This window comes from Chlorocebus sabaeus, chromosome 22, assembly GCF_047675955.1.
Source record: "Chlorocebus sabaeus isolate Y175 chromosome 22, mChlSab1.0.hap1, whole genome shotgun sequence".
In the NCBI taxonomy this organism is placed as follows: domain Eukaryota; kingdom Metazoa; phylum Chordata; class Mammalia; order Primates; family Cercopithecidae; genus Chlorocebus; species Chlorocebus sabaeus.
This window is the reverse complement of record NC_132925.1, coordinates 49,335,103-49,350,484: the sequence shown is the minus strand read 5'-3', so window position 1 is coordinate 49,350,484 and position 15,382 is coordinate 49,335,103. Positions and strand designations below refer to the sequence as shown.

The 15,382-nt window shown below is 40.5% G+C and overlaps 1 protein-coding gene across 12 annotated transcripts in view; it reads left to right on the top strand.

The window, feature by feature from the left end:
* TMCC1 (transmembrane and coiled-coil domain family 1) overlaps positions 1-15,382 on the top strand; it is a 250,187-nt gene that overhangs the window by 7,781 nt on the left and 227,024 nt on the right. For 8 of the 12 annotated variants that reach the window (XM_038003497.2, XM_007985356.3, XM_038003495.2 and 5 more), the window contains exon 2: positions 5,361-5,611. The exons of 3 other annotated variants lie outside the window; for them this stretch is intronic. The gene's annotated coding sequence lies outside the window, so the exon portion shown is untranslated. Of the gene's footprint in view, positions 1-5,357; positions 5,612-15,382 lie in introns of all 12 variants that reach the window. One more of the 12 variants, XM_038003493.2, reaches the window with a different exon arrangement.

Sequence of the window (15,382 nt, the reverse complement as noted above, 5' to 3'; positions counted from 1 at the left end):
GAGACCATCCTGGCCAACATGGTGAAACCCCGTCTCTACTAAAAATACAAAAATTCACTGGGCGTGGTGGTGGGTGCCTGTAATCCCAGCTACTCGGGAGGCTAAGGCAGGAGAATTGCTTGAACCCAGGAGGCGTAGGTCGCAGTGAGCTGAGATTGTGCCACTGCACTCCAGCCTGATGACAGAGTGAGACTCCGTCTCAACAAATAAACAAACACAAAAAACAAACAAAAGAAAGCCCATTATGTATTCAGAGGGATAGTAGGCAGGATTCCCATTCTGTAATCTATTTGGCACCAGTGATGTTACAGAGATTTTATTCTTACTAACCACATTCCCTCAGATTTGAAGTATAATGGAATAGCATCAAATATTGTTTTCCCTTTTTCTTTTTTTTGAGACATGGTCTGTCTCACCCAAGCTGGAGTGCAATGGTGTGATATCAGCTCACTGTGACCTCCACCTCCTGGGTTCAAGCAATTCTCCTGCCTCAGCCTCCCAAGTAGCTGGGATTACAGGCACCCGCCATCATGCCTGGTTAATTTTTGTAGAGACAGGGTTTCATCATCTTGGCCAGGCCGGTCTTGAACTCCTGACCTCAGGTGATCGTTTTTCTACTTCAACACCTGACCCCAAAGCTTTGTTTTGCAGCGATTGCTTTGACACCTTTGCTTTGACAAATTCACATTCTTCAGGAAGACTTGGCAAAAGTTTTCTTCTTTTGCCAGTTTGGGGCAACCTGACCAATTCATTGAAACCTATTGTTTTTCAGATTTCTTGAAAACAAGGAACATTCTTTGCTGTAGCTTATTTATTTATTTATTTAGAAACAGAGTCTGACTTTGTCGCCCGGGCTGGAGTGCAGTGGTGCAATCAAAGCTCACTGCAGTCTGGATCTCCCGGGTTCAAGCGATCCTCCTGCCTTAGCTCCCTGAGTAGCTGGGACTACAGGTGTGTCCCACCATATCTGGCTAATTTTTGCATTTTTTGTAGAGATGGGTTTTGCCATGTTGCCCAGGCTGGTTTTGAATCCTGTGCTCAAGCAATCTGCCTGCCTCAGCCTCCCAAAGTGCTAGGATTACAGGTATGAGCCACTATCCCTGGCCTGCTGTAGCTTATTTGTAAATGACTTTTGGGTTCCATTGAGACAGTGAAAACAATAGATAAATTACATATTGACTACCATTTTTTTTTATCTCAAAAAAAATTTCTCTGTAGGCAAGCCCTTCAAAGTGTTTGAATACTAAGTGTAGTAGAATACTAAGCTAGAAACGAGGAGATTTTAGTTTTAATTTTATTTCTTCAAAAGACTCCATTATCAGACAAATAGATTGTACTTTAGAGCTTCATTTTATAAAGAAATAATATTGACCGATTTATAAGAAAGTGTAATGGGAACTGAGTTCTAATAATCAGGGTACTTTGAAGTTTGTGGAAGACAAGCATGTTGGAAGATACGTATAAATTCTTTTTTTATTTTATTTTGTAGAAATAGGTTCGCACTATGTTGCCTAGGCTGATCTCCTATTCCTGGGCTCAAGTGATCCTCTCGTCTCACCCCAAAGTACTGGGATTACAGGTGTAAGCCACCATGCCCAGCCTGAAAATTCTTGATACCGTTTTTTTTCTTTAATAATGTAAATGATTCTGCTCATACTATTATAAAAGTCTTTGTCCAGTATGCATCTATAGTTTGTTTATTCATTTTTTTGGTGCTCTTTGTTCTTTTGTATAGGTCTAGGTTTCTGTGTGGTATGATTTTCCTTCTGATTGAAGGACTTCTGATGTTTCTTGTAGTGTACATTTGCTGATAATGAATCCTTTTAGTATTTGGTTATCTGAAGACTCTGTTTTTAGTTTTAGAAACTATTTTCACAGGATATGTAATTACTGTTGACGTTTTCTTTATGATGCTGTTTCACCATCTTCTGGCCTGCATTGTTTCCAATGAGAAATCTGCTTTCATTGGGTTTATTTTTTCTGTATTTAATGTGTGGTTGTTTCCTTCTGGCTGCTTTTATTTTTCTTTCAAAAAATATATTTTTTCTTTCTCTAATTTATTTTTTTTATTTCTAAAATAAAATAAAATAGAAGTGAGGTTTCACCATGTTGTTTCACCATGTTGGTGAAACCATGTTGGCCAGGCTCATCTTGAACTCCTGGCCTCAAGTGATTGATCCCTCTTGGCTTCCCAAAGTGTTGGTATTACAAGTGTGAGCCACTGCTCCCAGCCCAAAAAATATATTTTTTAATGTGGTAAAATACATATAATTAAAAATTTACCATTTTAACCATTTTTTGTTTCTTTGTTTTTGAGACAGGGTCTTGCTGTGTCACCCAGGCTGGAGTGCAGTGGTGTGAACATGGATTATTGCAGCCTTGACCTCCTAGGTTCAAGTGATCCTTCCACCTTAGCCTCCTGAATAGCTGGGACCACAGATGCAATTTCCTGGCAAAAATTTCCTGGCAAATTTTTACAATTTTTTGTAGAAATGGGGCCTCACCATGTTACCCAGACTGATCTCAAACTCCTGGGCTCAAACAGTCCTCCCATGTTGGTCTCCCAAAGTGCTATGATTACAGGCATGAGCCAACACACCTGGCCCATTTTAACCTTATTGATTGATTGATTGATTGATTGTCTCACTTTGTCACCCAGGGTGGAGTGCAGTGGTGCGATCTCAGCTCACTGCAGCGTCCACATCCCAGGTTTAAGCGATTCTCCTTTCTCAGCCTCCCAAGTAGCTGGGATTACAGGCGTGTGCCACCATGCCTGGCTAATTTTTTTTATTTTTTTTATTTTTAGTAGAGACAAGGTTTCACCATGTTGGCCAGGCTGGTCTCAAACTCCTGACCTCAGGTGATCCGCCCACCTTGGCCTCCCAAAGTGCTGGGATTACAGGCATAAGCCACCACGCCTGGCTGATTTTAACAATTTTTAAGTGTGTTGTTCAGTAATGTTAAATACATTCATAATGTTGTACAACCATCACTATCATCCATCTCCATTGCTCCTTTCATCTTGCAAACGGAAACTCTTTTAAACACTAACTCCCCAGACCCCCTCCCCCAACCTCTGGAAGCCACTATTCTACTGTCTTTGAATTTGACTACCCTAGGTAACTCATATAAGTGGAATCATACAGTACTTGTCTTTTTGTGATTGTCTCCTGTCACTTAATATAATATCCTGAAGGTTCATCCATGTCGTAGTATTTTTCAGAATGTTCTTCCTTTTTAAGATTGCATAGTATTCTATCGTGTATGATGTACCACATTTTGCTTATCCATGTATGACACTTGGGTTGCTTCCACTTTTTGGCTATCATGAATAATACTGCTGTGAACATGACTGTACAGATTCTCTTACAGACCCCCACTTTAAATCTTTTTTCTATAAACCCAGAAACGAAATTGCTGGATCATATGGTAATTCTATTTTTCATTTTTTTAGGTACTTCCATACTGTTTTCCCCAGTGGCTGTACCATTGTACATTCCTATCAACAGTGCACAAGGGTCCTACTTTCTCCATATCCTTGCCAGCACTTGTCATTTTCTGTTTTTTTTTTTTTTTTTTTTTTTTTTTTTTATCATAGCTGTCCTAATGGGTGTGAGTGGTATCTGATTGTAGTTTTGATTTGCATTTCCCTAATGATTTATGATATTAAGCATCTTTTTATGTGTTTATCAGCCATTCACATATCTCCTTTAGAGAAATATCCTTTGCCCAGTTTTATCAGGTTGTTTTTTGTTTTGAGTTTTAAGAGTTCTCTGTATATTCTGGATGATAGATGATCTGTAAATGTTTTCTCTCGTTTCATATTCCTCTGGCTCCTTTTAAGATTTTTCTTTATGTCTGGTTCCAAGGAATTTGATTTTGTTGTTCCCTGGTGGAATAAAACTTTCTTTGAGTTTTTTGCTCCTGTTGTTAAGCTTTTTGAGTTTGTGAGTTTATACTTTTCATCAGATTTGGAACATTTTTGGCTATTATTTCTCCAAATATTCATACATCCCTCCTTGGATTCCAATCACATATATATTACTAGGTTTCTTGAAGTTGTCCCATACCTTACTGATGCTCTGCTCTTTTTCTTTGGTTTTATATTTTGGGTTTCATTTTGGATAGTTTTTATTGATGTGTCTTTACATTCACTCATCTTTCCTTCTTCTGTGTCTTGACTGCTGCTAGTTCCATCCAATGTATTTCATTTTATATATTCTATAATTTGTGGTTTGATAGAAATGCAGTGATGTAGCAGGTATCAATACTGCCTTAATTTGTTGCCAAAATATAACAGATTTCTTGTTCTTTATGTTAGCTAAAAAGGGTATACAAACCACCCTATATATCATATTAACATTTATATCACTTTGTTTTCATGTTAACTTTTAGTTTCTCTGCCAAAACCTACATTTTTTTAATATGATTATTCTACATTTTCTGCTGAGAGTGGACATCTGCATTAGTAGTTCTACAATATTTGTTTTATAAGTTGCCAGAATGGTTGCTCTGTTTGGCAGACTACAGACAAATCTTTATCTATGATTGGTTGTGTGATGTGACCGTCATTTTGCTACAAAAAACTTGAAATAGATTTTAATATTTTCTTTACTATTATCAGAGAGAGAGCTGGATTACCTGCCGAAGTGTACTTTTGCTTACTGCTGTCATTGATAACTCAGTGGCAGCTGGGCGTGGTCACTGGTGTTACCTCCATGTGATCACTTTTTCTTCACTAATGTTAATGTAAAAAATTTTAGGCTGAGCGCGGTGGCTCATGCCTGTAATCCCAGCCCTTTGGGAGGCCGAGGCAGAGGGATCATGAGGTCAGGAGATCAAGACCAGCCTGGCCAACATGGTGAATGAAACCCAGTCTCTACTAAAAATACAAAAATTAGCCTGGCATGGTGGTAAGCGCCTGTTATCCCAGCTACATGGGAGGGTGAGACAGGAGAATCATTTGAACCTGGGAGGTGGAGTTTGCAGTGAGCCAAGATTGCGCCATTGCACTCCAGCCTGGGCAACAAGAGCAAAACTCTGTCTCAAAAAAAAAAAAAAAAAAAAAAATTGCAGCCTGAGAACTGATATACTTCAGAAGTATTTCAGATTTTTTCAGATTTCGTAATATTTGTGTTATACTTATCAGTTGAGCATCCCTAGTTGGAAAGTCTGAACTCTGAAATGCTCCAATGAGTGTTTCTTTTGAGCATCATGTTGGGACTCAAAAAGTTTTCAGATTTTGGGGCATTTTGGGTTTTGGCCTTTCAAAGTTGGGATGCTCAGCCTGTCATTGTTTGTCAGACAGTCATTTGCATTCAGTAGTTCTTTCTCCTTTTCTTGCTCTTCTGTCCCAGCAGGTATTAATCTCTGGAGAAGACACATCCACAGTTAGCACTTTCTTCAGATGCTGACGCTCGGTGAGCAGTTGCCCTTGGTCACAAGATTTAGAAGACACAGTGTCCATCCTCCCAGATTGGATCTGTTTTTCATATGGATCTTCTGTTTCTATGTCTTTTTTAAAAATAACTTTTTGGGAAACCTTTTGGATTACAACTGTTCATCCTCACCTATGCAAAGAAAGGGAAGCTATTGCTGGGATTTTGAGGAGGTATGTCTTTTTTTCTTCTACTGCAAAATCACATCACCCGGGCACTCAAAACAGTATAAAATAATTATACTTTCCTTTCTAGAACTCAGTTCTCATTAGTTTACTTGTTCCGTCTTCCTTTCTCCCATTTTCTCTTTTTTCCTAGCAACTGTAACTCAACAAGAATATTCTTAATGTATATAATGAAACAGCTCATTTCCTACATTCTTCCTGAATGTTATTAAGACATGGGATTAGACTTACAAGTAACGGGGAGCAGCTGGAATTTTTTTTTTATTAAATTTTTTATTTTTATTTTTTATAATAGAGACAGCATCTTGCTGTATTGCCCAGGCTGGTCTCAAACTCTGGGCTCAAGTGATTCCCCCACCCTAGCTTCCCAAAGTGCTGGGATTGTAGGTGTGAGCCACTGTGCCCAGCTGTAGCTTGCATTCTTATTTCTCAAATTGAAATTGTGACTTGGGTGAACTGAATTTGTTCTCATTCTGCATAGACACTGGATGGTTTAGGAAAGCTTAGTACCCTTAGCATAACATTTTAGCTATATGATTTCATAGTCTGGTTCAGTTTCATTGGCAAGAGGAGGTGTGATATTGTAGAGTTTTGAACTAAAAATTGAGACTTCAGTCCCAGGTTTGACATTATTACTTCCATGCTTTGAGAGTTGAAGTATGTTTATTTTCTCACCTTTAAAACGGGCTTATCATTACTTGCTTTACACAGCTCATGGGGTTATTGAGAATCAGATGAGAAAATTTGAGTGAAAGATTTTTATCAATGTCAAGGATTGTTATTGCATTGTAGATAGTTATAGGTATATCTGTTGTTTTCACTCAAAGACTCAATTTTTCTTTCTGAAAAAAAAAAATTTTTTTTTTGAGACAACGTCTTGCTCTTTTGCCCAGACTGAAGTGCAAGGTTGCAGTCGTAGCTCACAGCAATCTCACATTCCTGGACACAAACAGTCCCTCACATCAGTGTCTCAAGTAGCTGGGACTGCAGGCGTATGCCACTGTGATCAGCTAATATTTTTATTTTTTGTAGAGATGGGGGTCTCACTGTGTTTCCCATGCTGGTCTCGAACTCTTGGGCTCAAGTGATCCTTCCACCTCGGCCTCCCAAAATGCAGGGATTACAGGCGTGAGCCACCATGCCTGGCCTGAAATAAATAAATAATGCATAAATGCCATTTTTAAGTTTGTGATGACAAATTCTAAGGAGAAAAGTAAAAGGAAAGCAGGAATAGAATGTATTGAGGGGAAGGGGTTGAGTGTTCACAGATGGCTTCACACAGAAGGTGACATTTGAGTAAGGGCTTGAAAGAGGTGAAGGAGTGACCCATGCATATGTATGAGAAGAGCATTCTAGGCATAGTGAATCACAGCGTACATGTCCTGAGACAGAAGCTTGCCTGAGGAATGGTGAGGTGGGTACTTATTTTGTGGTGCTTTATGGAAGTGCTTTTCAAACTTCAATGTGCACATGAATTACCTTGGGGATTCCTATTAAAATTTAGACTCTAATTTTGTAGGTCTGGGGTAGGGCCTATTTCTAATAAGCTCCCAGGTGCTGCTGCTGCTGGTGGTCTTTGTAGGCCTTTAGTGTTTACACTGAGCAAAATAGGAAGTCTTTGAAGTATTTGGCCAGGGTAACATGATCTGATTTATATTTTGACATTTTCATTTCTCTGGCTGCTGAGTAGACAGTGGTAGATTGGGCAAGGACAAAAGCAGAAATACTAGTTTGGAGCCTATTACTGTAATCAAGGTGAGAGAAAATGTGGTTTGTGCTAGAGAGTAGCAGTGACTGTGGTTACACGTGATCTAATTCTGTAGATCAAGTAGAGTTAGCAGGTTTTGCTGATAGATGGGATATGTGCTGTGAAAGAAAGGAAAGAGTTAAGATTTTTGTATTGAGTTTCTGGAAGGATGCAGTTGTCATTTATTGAAATGGAGAATACTGAAAGAGGAACAAGTTTACAGAAGTAACAGAAACTCAGTTTTAGACATAAATTAAAGATGCCTATTAAGACTTAGAGATGTTAGCTGGGCCCATGGCTCACACCTGTAATCCCAGTGCTTTGGGAGGCGGGCAGATCACCTGAGGTCAGGAGTTCAAGACCAGCCTGGCCAATGTGGTAAACCCCATCTCTACTAAAAAAAAAAAAAAAGTACAAAAATTACCTGGACATGGTGGCAGACGCCTGTGATCCCAGCTACTTGGGAGGCTGAGGCAGGAGAATCACTTGAACCTGGGAGGTGGAGGTTGCAGTGAGCCGAGATTATGCCATGGCACTCCAGCCTGGGCTAAAAGAGCGAAACACTGTCTCAAAAAAAAAAAAATAATAAGGCTGGGCGCGATGGCCCACGCCTGTAATCCCAGCACTTTGGGAGGCCAAGGCGGGCGGATCATGAGATCAGGAGATCAAGACCACCCTGGCTAACACGGTAAAATCCCATCTCTATTAAAAATACAAAAAATTAGCTGAGCGTGGTGGCACTCCTGTAGTATTCCCAGCTACTCAGGAGGCTGAGGCAGGAGAATCGCTTGAACCTGGGAGGCGGAGGTTGCAATGAGCTGAGATTGCACCACTGCACTTCAGCCTGGGTCACAGAGTGAGACTGTCTCAAAAAAAAAGAAAAAACAAAAAAAACACTTAGAGATGTTGAGTAAACAGTTGGGTTTATGAATCTGGAATTCAAGAGAGAAGGATCTGCTGGACATATACCTCTGGGTATTGTTAAAATAGATTATATTTAAATCCAGAAAGCTGGATGAGATCTCCAATTAAGTGAGTGGAGATGGAAGTAAGAAGCAGTTGAAGAACTTAATTTCCAGACTTTAGAGGTCGGGAAGATGAGAAGGAAACATCAAAGAAGACTTAGTAGCAGTAGCCGGAGAGGTAAAATGAAAACTAGGTTAGAGGGTATCCTGGATTCTAATGAGGAAAGTGTTTCAAGGAATAGGGAGTGATCAACTGTGTCAAATACTACAATTGAGATGAGGGCTGAGAATTAACTATTTAACAATGTGGCAGTTATTGGTAACCTTGATAAAGAGTAGTTTTAATGGAGCAGTTGGAGGTTAAAGTCTGATTGGAGATGTTGTCTTTCCAAAGCAAAACCCTGGTGAGACTGAGTACTCAGATAAAAATCTGTAACTCTGGGTAGATGTTCTTGGCAGGAGAAGATTTAAGATATTTAAGTAGTAGTATTATCAACTGTCTTGATTAATTATTTGTTTGAAGTAATATTGGAAAATTTACTTTGAGGAGATCTTCAGGGTTTATTTATTTATTTTTTTTGAGACGGAGTCTTGCTCTGTTGCCCAGGCTGGAGTGCAGTGGCATGATCTCGGCTCACTGCAAGCTCCGCCTCCCAGGTTCATGCCGTTCTCCTGCCTCAGCCTCCCGAGTAGCTGGGACTACAGGCACCTGCCACCATGCTCGACTAATTTTTTTTTGTATTTTTGGTAGAGACAGGCTTTCACTGTGTTAGCCAGGATGGTCTCGATCTCCTGACCTCGTGATCTGCCCACCTCGGCCTCCCAAAGTGCTGGGATTACAGGTGGGAGCCACAGCACCCGGCTCTTCAGGTTTTTTTTTTTTTTTTTTTTTTTTTAGACGGAGTCTCGCTCTGTCGCCCAGGCTGGAGTGCAGTGGCGCTATCTCGGCTCACTGCAAGCTCCGCCTCCCGGGTTCACGCCATTCTCCTGCCTCAGCCTCCCGAGTAGCTGGGACTACAGGCGCCTGCCACCGTGCCCGGCTAATTTTTTTCTATTTTTGGTAGAGACGGGGTTTCACCGTGGTCTCGATCTCCTGACCTTGTGATCCGCCCGCCTCGGCCTCCCAAAGTGCTGGGATTACAGGCGTGAGCCACCGCGCCCGGCTTCAGGTTTTTTTTTTTTTGAGATTTTATTTTTATTTTTCTGTAGAGATGAGGTCTCCATATGTTGCCCAGGCTGGTCTCAAACTCTTGGCTTCAAGCAATCCTCCTGCCTCAGTCTTCTAAAATACTGAGATTATAGGCATGAGCCACTGAACCTGGCTCCTTAATTTTTGATTCATGCCTTCAGGATTTTAAAATTGTCCTTAGCAATTATTATGAAAAAGAAAAAATGTAAGGATTGGCTAGGAGCTCATTGGCTGTCAGCTACTCTTCTTTCTTAGGTTATAGGGCTGAAAGACACTTTAAATATAGTCTTTGTTCAAATATAGTCTTTGTTCTGTCAGTGGGGCTTGTGAGGACCTCTTCACACTTCTATTTATTCTTTTTTTTTTTTGAGCCAGACATTAAACCTGGGTTCAAATCATTAGTGCTTACTTAAATCATTGTAAAGCAGTTAGCAGGTTGTGTTCAACATAGCAATTATCAAAAGAATGAATGTATAACTTTAAGGACCAATGATATTTTAAACTTTTTTTTGTTTTTTTGATATGGAGTCTCACTCTTGTCCCCCCGGCTGTAATGCAATGGTGTGATCTCAGCTCACCACAATCCCTCCTCCCGGGTTCAAGCGATTCTCCTGCCTCAGCCTCCCGAGTAGCTGGGATTACAGGCATGTGCCATCACACCCGGCTAATTTTTTGTATTTTTAATAGAGACAGGGTTTCTCCATGTTGGTCAGGCTGGTTTTGAACTCCCAACCTCAGAGGATCCGCCTGCCCCGGCCTCCTAGAGTGTTGGGATCACAGGTGTGAGCCATGGCACCAGCCCTATTAGTAAAAGTATCCAGTCTGTGTAGCATACTCAGCCAGATGAGCTTCTGTAAATAACCAAAGTGGATGGGTGTGGTTAGATGTAACTTATTCTTGGCTTATGGAAGACATCTTTTTCTTCATTTATTTATGTAAAAAAATATTTATTGAGTACTTTCATATTTGTTGGCCCTGTTGTAGGTCTTGGATATACAGTGGATGAAAGTTTCTACCCTAATGGAGTTTATGTTTTAGTGGAAACGAAGTAACAGATTGGGGCCAAGACTTGTTAGTGGTCTCACACTGGTATAGGTAATTTTTTTGTGTGTGTGTTTGTGGGTTTTGTTTTTTTTTTTTTGAGACGGAGTCCTGCTCTGTCCCCCAGGCTGAAGTGCAGTGGCAAGATCTCGGCTCACTGCAACCTCTGCCTCCAGGGTTCAAGCAATTCTCCTGCCTTAGCCTCCCGAGTAGCTGGGATTACAAGCACCGGCTACCTTACCCAGTTAATTTTTTTACGTATTTGTAGTAGAGACAGGGTTTCACCATGTTAGCCAGGCTGGTCTTGAACTCCTGACCTCAGGCAATCACCCGCCTCAGCCTCCCACAGTGCTGGGATTACAGATGTGAGCCACCGCACCTGGCCAATCTTTTTTTTTTTTTTTTTTTTTTTTTAATAGCAGTGGAGGCTGGGCGCGGTGGCTCAAGCCTGTAATCCCAGCACTTTGGGAGGCTGAGACGGGTGGATCACGAGGTCAGGAGATCGAGACCAGCCTGGCTAACATGGTGAAAGCCCGTCTCTACTAAAAAAAAAATACAAAAAAACTAGCCGGGCGTGGTGGCGGGCGCCTGTAGTCCCAGCTACTCGGGAGGCTGAGGCCGGAGAATGGCGTAGGCCCGGGAGGCGGAGCTTGCAGTGAGCTGAGATCCGGCCACTGCACTCCAGCCTGGGCGACAGAGGGAGACTCCATCTCAAAAAAAAAAAAAAAAAAAATAGCAGTGGAATCTTACTGTATTGCTCAGGCTAGATGAACTACTGGGCTCAAGTGATCCGCCTACCTTAGATCCTGAGTAGTTGCGACTACAGATGTGCCACCATGCCTGCTTCTAGTATTGGTCATCTTAATGCAGTGCGGGCTTATGGAAAACCCACAGAAGGTTGTTATGAGCTGATTTTCCTTTCCAGCAACTTAAAACAGTACTCAAATATTGTGGAGAGTAAGGAAAACAGAGTTAAGCAATTATCTGACAGACTTTGATTATGAAGAGAAAGCTTCAAATATATGAAATTTATTTTCTACTTTTATTTTATTTTATTTTATTTTATTTTTTAGAGGTAGGGTCTTGCTCTGTTGCTCAGCTGGAGTGCAGTGGTGCAATCATAGCTCACTGCAACTTCAAACTGCTGGGCTCAAGCGATCCTCCCACCTCACCCTCCCAAGTAGCTAGGACTACAGGTATATGCCACCATACCCAACTAATTTTTGTATTTTTTGTAGAGATGGGGTCTTGCTATGTTGCCCAGGCTGGTCTTGAACTCCTAGTCTTACGCAGTCCTTCCACCTCAGCCTTGCAAAGTGTTGGGATTATGGACATGAGCCACTTCACCTACCTGTACACTTTATTTATTTTGTTTTTTTTGTAGAGATAGGGTGTTACTGTGTTGACAACGCTGGTCTTGAACTCCTGGGCTCAAGCAGTCCTCCCACCTCCAGCCTCTCAAAGTGCTGGGATTACAGGTGTGAACCCCTGTGCTCAGTTCTAGCCTCTATTTTTTAGATTCTTAGATGCTGTAAGTGGCAGCTTGTGGAATTGATTCCATAGTAAATTGAGTCAGAAGACATTTGAGAATCTATTATAGGCAAGGCATTATGCCAGGTGCTGGTAGGCAAACAATAATTTTTAGGTAGTTTGTAGAAATAATAGCTTTGAGCCACTTTGAGAATTCTCTTATGTGTAATATGAGTCTAAAAGAAGTTTTTAACATTTTTATTTCAAACTCATTTTGAATAGGAATATACAGATGTTGAAACCATAGAAATGAAAGTCTCACTTTAATCCCTGATTCCTGATTCTTCTCCTTAGTAACAAGCGTTTTTACCTCTTTTTGTGTCTCCTTCCAGATACTTTATGTACATATGTGTGTATATATGTACATACATATTTATATTACCTTTAAAAAACTTAAATAGAGGTCTACTGTTCAAACAGTTCTATATCTTGCTTTTTTTTTTTCTCATAAAATATAGTTTGAGCATCCCAAATTTGAAAATTCAAAATCTGAAATCTTTTGGGTACCAACATAACACTCAAAGAAATGCTGCTTGGATTTGGGATGCTTGCCTGGTATGTATAATCTAAATATTTCAAAATGTGAAAAAATCTGAAATCCAAAACACTTCTGGTTCCTAGCGTTTTGGACCGGGGATTAATCCTGTGCTACTTATAGCATATGTAATTAAAACACAGTATTTTTAAACTTGCTTTTTATTGTTATTATTTTTTAGAGACATGGTGTCACTGTCACCTATGCTGGAGTGTAGTGGTGTGTGTGATCATAGCTAACTGCAGCCTCGACCTCCTGGGCTCAAGGGATCCTCTCGCCTTAGCCTCCTGAGTAGCTGGGACTACAGGCGTGTACCACCATGCCTGGGTAATTAAAAAAAATTTTCATAGAGTCAGGGTCTTGCTGTGTTGCCCAGGTTGATCACAAACTCCTGGCCTTAAGCAGTCCTCCCATTTCCGCCTCCCAAAGTGCCTGTATTATGGGTGTGAGTCACCACACCTGGCCAACTTGTGTCAGTTTTTTTTTTTCCAGCTGCATAGTGTTACTGTGGTTTTTTTTCTTTTGGGTTTTCCATATGCCCACACTGCGTTAAGACAACCAGTGTTAGTCTTGAGACCACTAACTAGTCTTGTCGCCAATCTGCTGTGTAATTTCCACTAGAATTAAAGCTCCATTAATTTCCAAGGATAGGCTGGGTGCGGTGGCTCATGCCTGTTATTCCAGCACTTTGGGAGGCCGAGGTGGACGGATCACCTGAGATCAGGAGTTTGAGACCAACCTGGCCAACATGGCGAAACCCCATCTCTACTAAAAATACAAAAATTAGTTGAGTGTGGTGGTGGGCACCTGTAATCCCAGCTGCTCGGGAGGCTTGAACCCGGAAAGTGGAGATTGCAGTGAGCCGAGATTGTGCCACTGCACTCCTACCTGGGCAACAGAGCAAGACTCCGGATCTCAAAAAAAAAAAAATTCCATGCATTGACAAAATATATATCATTAGGATACACTCAGTTGTAAATAATGGAAATAATAATTTTTAAAACCCCAGGAAATCTAATAGTGACTTAAGCTGTAAAAATATTTAATTGTCTTATATAAACAGAAGCAAGGAGATAGGTAATTCAGCACTAGTTTGGTAGCTCAGCAATATTTAGGACCCACATTTTTTCCCCTCACCTTTGTTTTCCTCATTATGTTGGCTTTTCAGCCTCCCTGTGTCACCTTGTGGTTGTATCATGGCTGCCTCAGCTCCAAGCAGCACAACCAACTGCATTCAAAAACAGGATATGGAGGGCAAAACATTTTTTTACTGGGAAGGCGCTGTCATTTTACGTGGGAAGAAAAACAATTCCCAGAAGTCTCCTAAACAGTGCTTTGTGAACTTTAGTGTACATATTACTTGGGGAGCTTGTTAAAATACTATTCATATTGCCTATTTGTGGGATCTACTTCCAGAGATTCTGAAATCCATAGGTTTGGAGTAGGGCCTGAGAATTTGTGTATCTATTAAGCTGCCATGTAATGCTGGTGCTGTGGGGTCAGCAGACCGTGCTGTTGAATGCGCTTTCCTGTGTAATGTCTCCTTACATTTCACTGGGAGTTATATTGCTGCCTCTTACTCCAAGTGTGTCTGGGAAAGAGAATATGATAGCCATATTGCCTGAAACCAATCATTACTATCTTGAACAAAATGTGAATTCTGGTTAATGGGGAAGAACAGAGAAATGGCTGTTGGATTAACAACTGTGGCTAGCACTTTTGATGTTACAAATAATGCTGCAGTGAATACTGGTGCTCAGAAGAAAAGATAGATGTAATTAAATTTTTAACAGATATTTTCGAAATTTTCTCTAAAGACCTTAGTTGAAATTATTTTACAGTCAGCCGTCTATGAGAGTGCTTGTTTCTGTATTATCTTTACAAATTAGATGTGTTGTCAAACATTTTGGTCTTTGCCAATCTGATAGGTAAAAAAAATGGTATCATATCATAGATTCATTTGCATTACTCTCATGCATGAGGTTGAAGAACTTTTCATCTATATGAAAATCATGTTATCTTTTTTTGTGAACTGGCTGTCCCTGTTAGACTTTGATTCTTTTTTCATTGATTACGCATTTTTTTCCTTTTTCTTTTTAAAAATTTTAATTCCTGTTTAACAACATCCTAATGGTTTTTTTTCCTTATGAATTTGTAGGATCCGTTTATGTAATGGAATTAGCTTATTGTAATATGTGTTGCAAATTTATTTTCCCAGTTTGCTAGTCATTTGACTCGGTTTGCTTATTTTGAGCTTACAATTTACAGATTGTAAATTCTGTTGCTAAGTTTTGTGAATCGAGATCTTGAATAATGGGATAAACATGCTTACCAAAAAATTTATAAATGATACTAAAACTGGGAGGTTTATCTAGTATGTTGCATCAAAGAAAATCAAGATGATTTAACTACGTATGAGGTATGAAAGTGTCAAGGTGGGTGTAATAGAAATGTAAGATCCTATTCTTTTTTTTTTTTTTTGAGATGGTGTCTTGCTTTGTTGCCTAGGCCCAGGCTAGAGTGCAGTGGCCATGATCTCTGCTCACTGCAACCTCCACCTCCTGGGTTCAAGCAATTCTTCTGCCTCAGCCTCCCAAGTAGCTGGGATTACCGGCACACGCTGCCACAACTGGCTAATTTTTGCATTTTTAGTAGAGATGGGGTTTCACTGTGTTGGCCAGGCTGGTCTTGAACTCCTGACCTCAGGCTCTCCACCTGCTTCGGCCTTCCAAAGTGCTGGGATTAGGGATGT